The 8,105-nt window shown below is 41.9% G+C and overlaps 1 pseudogene; it reads left to right on the top strand.

Moving 5' to 3' along the window:
- Nucleotides 1-2,963: 2,963 nt before the first annotated feature.
- On the top strand, nt 2,964-3,872 carry LOC110573598 (annotated as a pseudogene).
- The last annotated feature ends 4,233 nt before the right edge of the window (nt 3,873-8,105 follow it).

Raw genomic sequence — 8,105 nt, 5'->3', positions numbered from 1 at the left:
GTCCAAACCAATCTTGAAAAATAACTTATTGACTGACTTGCCATAAATAACATACATATGATTCAGGGTCATCTCATCTATCTTGTGAATTTTCTTTTTATTATTTTGCCCAATTTTCTATTTGGCTTTTGGCCCTTCTCTTGATGTTAAATAATTCTGATGCTTTCCCTCTATCTGTGCTATATTTTACTTCCCCTTGAATCTTTTCTGTACATCCAGGAATACTTCTTCCCAGGGCAAACTCTGAAAATAAAGGACAGCCCGGTTGACCGATGAGGGACAAGGGAGAAGTGCTCTCTGGGTGATTTGGGAAGCATATAATGAGCTCTTGGGGAGTCACGTGGACATCAGAGACGCTCACAGGTTCTGAGGTAAGATAGACTAGCTTCAAGTGGGATATTCTCCAGATGTAGAAGATGTGGGGCCCTAAGTAACAGGAATTGTGTTATTTAAGTCAAGGGAGAGACCAGTTTCCAGATCAAATGGAGATGTTCAGTATGAGCTAATCATGGTGTCAGCCTGATTCTGGAAACAGGAAATGCCCATTTGGAAATACTATAAGAGGAACCCTTGACCCAACATTCAGTTTCTTTTTTTTGATGATTTATGGTTTTATTTATGATTATTATTACTATTTTTATTATGCTCAATTAGCCAGCATATAGTACATCGTTAGCTTTTGACATAGTGTTCAACGATTCATTAGTTGTGCATAACACCCAGTGCTCATCACAACACGTGCCCTCTTTAATACCCATCACCCAGCTACCCCATCCCCCTACCCACCCTCCCTTCTGAAACCTCAGTTTGTTTTCCAGAGTCCATACATTGAGTTTCAGTTCCACCACAGATGGCAACTTTGACTCTGAACTTAGATTCTTCCACCGGGAACATAGAAACTCTTCTCTGCCTGTTGTTTAGCAGCTTTTCAGGAACTTTAAATTAATTACCAAAAATTACCATTAATTACCAGAAGTGGCTGGTGAAGACTTGCAATGGGGATAAAATCTGCTTCTCATTAGAGACGCCCCAGCTTCTCCAGGCAGTGTTCCTGAGACACACTGACATGGTAATGGCGTCTCTGTGGGGAGAGGAGGTCTAGGGACCCTGTCTCTATAACTGTGGCTCTTCCTGATTGACACTTTGCTGCACGGAACGCTGGAGCAGGACCAGCCAGGTGAGTGGTTTCTTACGTTCAGTCTCAGGGCAAAAACCAGGAGACAAGTCGTCTCCAACAGGAGAGGAACTCAGAACTGGGTTTGTGTAGTAAGGTTGTAGAGGACAGGTACTAACTCTGCCTGCGCTTTGGCTGGGCTGGTGGCTGGTGGACATGTGTTGGGGACTGTCTCTGGGTGGGACCGCAGTGGAGAGAGTCACTGTAGATCTCTGTGTCCTAGAGTCCTTGACAATGCGGGAAAAAAGACGGGATCTCTTAGGAATCTGAGCCAAGCTTTGGATGAGCAGAGTCACTGACCTCCTCAACCATGTACAGAAGAGTCTGCTTATTTTCTCAGACCTAACAGATTTTAGGCTTTTGTATGAATGCGTGTAGAAAATTGATGTGCAGAGTTCAGGTTATAACTTCAAAATGCTGATGTAAATAAGGTCCATTGACACACACATACACATACAGAGAGATATTCACAGAGAAAAACAGTCTGTGGTGTAATGATATTAGGATTTAATGACTCTATTTTTTTTTTCCTTTCTGAAATCCTACGGCAGTAGAATGCAATTGCTTCTGTATTCTTCTGGAGATTTTTGGGGTCATTTTTCTTTGTTTTGTAGTGTGTGTGTGTGTGTGAGAGAGAGAGAGAGAGAGTGTTGCTCTGTGTGTGTGTGAAGCATCAAGGAGAGAGAGAAAAAATGTTAGTGAGATGAATTATATTTAATTTTCAAGTCTCAGAAGTAGTTTGATGGAACATACCTGATCCATTTTTCCCATTTGATATTATAATACCTTTTACTTCATATTGTAGTGATAGATAATCAAAACAAGGAAACAAATATTTTGTACCATAATCATATTTCTACTGCTATTATTACAACTTTTTTTTTTATTATTATTACAACTTCTAACACTATATGGGAACTAACTTTGTTTTGGCCACTGCGATCAACAGTTGACATGAAATTCACATTGTGGTCACTCTGAGGTCATTTTAGGGTCATGTTGCTTAATCAGAAGGCTACTGATTTTTTGGAAGGTATATCATATTCAGTCACTCTGATGAATAATATTAAGCATTCTCAAAAGCTGACTGTTGCAAATTTAATGAGTTAGATAATCTTATACATTTGAACATGAGTTTGCATTTTTCTACTTCATTATCTTAGGTTAATGAATTATGGTGACAGAATAATGATAAATTCTAAGAGGGGTACAGTATGACCACCTCCTTTCACTTATTTATTTACTAAGTGCATGTTACTTAACACTTTTTGTGGGTCAATCATATTTTTTCATAAGACAAGCATGGTTCTTAAGTTTATGTTAGTTTACATTCTGGTGAAGAGTCAGGACGTAATAGTAAATACAAACCATGAGGGACTCTTAACTCCAGGAAACAAACTGAGGGTTGCTGGAGGGGAGGTGGGTGGGGGGATGGGGTAACTGGGTGATGGACATTAAGGAGGGTATGTGATGTGATGAGCACTGGGTGTTATATGCAACTGATGAATCACTGACCTCTACTTCTGAAACTAATAATACACTGCATGTTAATTAGTTGAATTTAAATAAAATAGAATTTAAAAAAGTAAGTAGAAGTACAAAGTAATAATGTGAAATTGGTGTCTGTGGCATGTTCTCCAGGTCGAGTCTCATGTGGAATACGACTGTCTCCCTTTTCAGGAGAAGAAAAGGCCCAGGATCCCTTTATGAGGTCCTATAATTAGGAAGAGTCCTCCTGAGGCACTAACAGAGCCTGCTCTTCACTCCAGGCCACTCTGAAGCCCTCACCATGTCTTCGCAGAGCAACGCCCTAAGAACCACAGGGGAAGAGGCTCTGAAAACCATCTTGTTTTTCCAGATGGGCATTGGGGCTCTGGCCAATGTCACCCTCCTCTTCTGTAACTTCTCTCCAGTCTTGCATGGACACAAGCAGAGGCCTCCCCACATGATTCTCACCCACGTGGCTGTAGCCAATCTCTTGGATTTTCTGTCTGCCGGGATTCCCTACATGGAGGCAACTTTTGTTTTGAGGAAGCGCCTGTCCAGTCTTGGGTGTAAATTTGTATATTACATACACAGAGTGGCTCGCAGCACCACCATGTGTGCTCCATCTGCATCTTGAGCGCCTGTCGGTTCCTCACACTCATCCCGGAGAGGATGGTGTGGACCATGCTCAGAGGACGAGCCCCCAAGGTCATTCATCCTTCCTGTTGCATCTGCTGGATGTTCAGTATCTTCATGAATTCCTATGTTCCCATGAGCGTCACTGGTGCACAGGACGTGGAAAATAGTTCTGACACCCGAGGGAAGTGGTTCTGCTCCTCCGTGCATCCCAGTGCAAGCACAGTCATCCTGTGGGTTGCCGCGGAATGCCGTGTTTATTGGCCTCATGGTCTGGTCCAGTGGTTCCATGGTTCCCCTCCTGCACAGGTACCACCAGAGAGTGCCGTATGTTCACAGCCCCAACAGCTTCCACAAACACCCCCTGGAGACCAGAGCTGCCCACACCATCGTGTGGCTGGTGGCCACCTTCGTCAGCTTTTATGTGAATTCCATTGTCACTTTTTATCTTACTGCCTTTGTAGGTTTCCGTCTGTGGTTGATACAGACCTCTAGTATTTTGGCTTTATGTTTCCCCGCTTTTAGCCCCTTCCTGCTGATCCTTTGCAACCCTGGGCCTCCTAGGTCCTGCTCTTGAGTTGTTAGAGATCAGACGTAAATGCGTGGAAGCCAGCTTTGATAACCGTGACCACTCTATTCAGTGACCATTTACTCAGCACCAGTGTTTTATACAACCTTAGAGGGTAAATCTGATACTGGGGCTGCCGTGGGAGATCTCAAAGTCAACTCACCAATCATGAGCTTAAGACAGACATACAAAATTGTTAAGGAAACATGTCTTCCCTCTCGACCAGTGCTGATGCTGAAACAAAGCTTCTTTCTTCAGGAATATTCAAAGTGTTTCTGCAAATTTTATCTCCGTGTGGGCACGATGAACACCTCGCATACACTGGTACACAATCTAATATTACAGGTAAATACTACGCCGGAGGGGGTGCAGAGGCTTTGTTTCACAGATGCAGGTAAGAAACCTGGTAGATGGAGAGGTGTTTTCTGCCTGACTTGATTACTGCATTTCACTCCTATTTCTCTAATATGCTGTAGTCTGACACAGAGAATCGGGTTGTCCAGTGGGTTGCTTTGCCTTTATACCTTGTGGGTTTTCTTTACATGGCTGACCCTCAGTGAAGTTCATCGATTGGATAAATGAAGTAATATTAAGGAGGGTTTACAGCTGCCATCTATAAACTTGTTACTCAGATTTTCTAGTTTATCATTGAAATACAGAAACTGGGGACTCAGTTTTTTTCTTTGTCCTATCTGCTTTTTTCTCTTTTTCCTTTTTTTCTTTAAATTTTTTTTTAAAGATTTTATTTATTTATTTGAGAGAGAGAATGAGATAGAGAGATCATGAGGGTCAGAGGGAGAAGCAGACCCCCTGCTGAGCAGGGAGCCCGATGCGGGACTCGATCCCGGGACTCCAGGATCATGACCTGAGCTGAAGGCAGTCGCTTAAACAACTGAGCCACCCAGGCGTCCCTCTCTTTTTCCTTTTGCCTCCTTTTGGGACAGTCTGGTATTTTTAAAATTAATGGTGTTAAGGTATAACTATTTTTAGTGGTTGTCGTAGTTGTTTTATTTTATTTTTTATTACGTTCAATTAGCCAACATATAATATATCATTAGTTTTTGACCTAGTGTTCAACGATTCATTAGTTGCGTATAACACCCAGTGCTTATCACAACACATGCCCTCCTTAATACTCATCACCCAGTTACCCCATTCCCCACCCTCTTCCCTTCTGTAACCCTCAGTTTGTTTCCTGGAGTCCAGAGTCTCTCATGGTTTGTCTCCCTCTCTGATTTCTTCCCATTCAGTTTTCTCTCCCATCCCCTATGGTCCTCTGCACTATTTCTTATATTCCACATATAAGTGAAACCATATGTAATTGTCTTTCTCTGCTTGACTTATTTCACTTAGCATAATCCTATCTAGTTGCATCCATGTCGATGCAAATGGTGGGTATTCATCCTTTCTGATGGCTGAGTAATATTCCATTGTGTATATGGACCACATCTTCTTTATCCATTCATCTGTTGAAGGGCATCTCGGTCTTTCCACAGTTTGGCTTTTGTGAACATTGCTGATTGTAGCTGTTTTAAAGTGGATTTCCAACTTATTACATTCCAGTTAGAACTACTGTTGACCATTTCACAGATTATGTAAGAATTTTACAATAGTGTAATTCCATATACCTTATAATGTTTTATGATACTGTTTTTATAAATTTTTATTCTACATATGTTATTACCCACAATTAATGCTATTATTTTTGCTGTCATGAGCCAGTTGTCTCTTAGAGAAAATAAGAAATGATAAAGTATAGATTACACATGTATCCACACGATTGCCAATTCTGCTGATAATAATTCTTTTTTGTGTGTTTTCCTCTGGTATAATTTTCCTTCAGTATGAAACACCTCCTTCAGCTTTTTTGAAGTACAGATTTGCTCTATGTGAGTTATTTCAGTATTTATCTAAATATATCTTTATCTCACTGTTTTTCCCATTAAATTATACAAAATGTCTATTTGAAAAAAGGTAATAAAATGTGATCAATAGGGACGCCTGGGTGGCTCAGTCGTTAAGCGTCTGCCTTCGGCTCAGGTCATGATCCCAGGGTCCTGGGATCGAGCCCCGCAACGGCTCCCTGCTCCGCGGGAAGCCTGTTTCTCCCTCTCCAACTTCTCCTGCTTGTGTTCCCTCTCTCGCTGTGTCTCTCTGTCAAATAAATAAATAAAATCTTTAAAAAAACGTGATCAATAACAAAGATGTATTCAGCACTATCCAACCTCATTTTAAAAATTGAGAAATTCAATGCCTTTGAATTAATTTTATTTTTACAATTATTAATCTGATATCATTTCAAATATACATAATTTTCTTCCTTACCCAGATACCCCAACAATTAATACTTTACTACATTTGATTTATTAACTAATTTCTGTACATTTTATTCTGTTATCACCTTTTTTTTTTTTCTGAACCACTTGAAAGCAATGTGTGTACACCGTAAACTCACTGGTGTGGTTTTCTCTACAACAAAGACACTCCTGCAATGACAACATACTGTCCTTTGATTTAGAAAATCAGTGTAGACACACCACCACTGCTCTATCCATGGGTCATGCTCAAATTTTCCAACGGATCCGAAACATCTCCTTTTCCTTTCTGGTTGGAATTACCCATCAGGAATGTGCACTTTGTTGCTGTGTCTCTTCCTTGTTCTCCAGTATCAAACTGTTATTGCTGACTTTCCCTTTCTTTCATATCCTTGCCCTACTTTGTTCTGTTGAATGACCCTCCCCGTGGGTCTCTCTGGGCTTCCTCAAGACCAGACTCAGCTCACATTTCCTCGGTAGGAGGACCTGGGAAACGTTGCTGTTCTCTTCCCAGTGCTTCACACCAGGGCACGCACGGTGTTCACCCATCCTAACGGTGCTTATGTTCACCTTGATCACCTGGTCAGGTTGGCATCTGCCAAATCTCTCCATCTTATGTGTACCATTTGGTCTTTGCAACTGATTTAGCACATTATGGGGAGATGTCCTGAGATTGTCCCACTGTGTTGTTCCTTGTCACCTTACACTCATGTGCCTTAGCTATCACAGCTCCCATTGGAACAACCAACAGGATGGTTCTCTAACATCAGCCCTCAACATTAGTTAGTAGGAATCTACTGAAGGAAGAGGCTTCCCTTCATCCCATGTATTTATTTAATCATCCATCCATTGTCTTTTATTCACGTCCAAAGGATTCCTAAATTCCTGTATGGTTCAATGGATTTCATTGTGATGCAATCATTATCTGTTTTCATGTTCATGTTGTCCCAGATTGGCCAGTGGAAGATCTGTATGGCTGTATGATTTAACAAAAGGAATCATTGTAGGCTCATCTTGTGCTGTTCAAGACGTAGCCCTGGTATCTACCACTTCACCAAAGAATAAGATCCCCTCAGTGGAGGTTGGTTGCTGGAAACCAAGACCTGCTTTTAGCTTTGTGCATTGTTACCAGCGTGCCATTGCTTCTGGGACCTCTCAGCAAAAAGCTCATAATTAGGTTTCATACATGTGCACACATGCATGTGCGTAATGAACTAGGAGTTATTCACATATGAGTTATTCACATTTGAATTCCTCCCATCAGAACCAGCCCCTAGGATTCATTCTAGCTTCTCCCTGTTCTCTGCTTATAAATATTTCCTCCAACAGTGAGAAACCTGTATTCCATTCTATTTGCTCAACACTTACATGCTCGAGGATCCCACTCATAGCCACAGTGCCTGAGTCCTCTGCCTACTTTCCCCCATCCCTCCAGTACCTTCATGTAATGCAGGTTTGCTTCTACTGTTCCTTCCCATGGCTCCCCTACCTCCTCACCACCTGCATCCCTGGGTGTGTGGTGACTAAAACACAACTATACAGCTGTTTTGTCCGCTTCTGTCCTCACTGCCCTGCAATCTAGAGGGTTCCCATGCCACCACCAGGGTGCCTCTGCAGCTCTACCAACTGCATGGTAGCCTGAGAGGGGGAAGGATGTGGCAAGAGAGGGATGAACAAGGGAAAGAGAGAGAAGGAGAGAAGGAGGTGTCACCCTAATTTCTGAAGGTCTTTCTTACTGGATGCAAAATTCTAGGCTGACCCTTGGCTTCTTTCCTTTCATTTGCCCAAGATTACACAGCTGGAGTGGCAGAGCCAGCAACCAAAGATAGATGGGTCCGGTAGCAACTAGTAAATGTAGAAGGAATGATGGAATTAGAATATCATCGATTGACAACTGCCATAGAAAAAAGTTATTTGGTAGTGTGTG

The sequence above is a fragment of the Neomonachus schauinslandi genome, chromosome 16, assembly GCF_002201575.2.
Source record: "Neomonachus schauinslandi chromosome 16, ASM220157v2, whole genome shotgun sequence".
NCBI classification, from domain to species: domain Eukaryota; kingdom Metazoa; phylum Chordata; class Mammalia; order Carnivora; family Phocidae; genus Neomonachus; species Neomonachus schauinslandi.
This window is presented reverse-complemented; position numbering and strand designations above follow the sequence as displayed.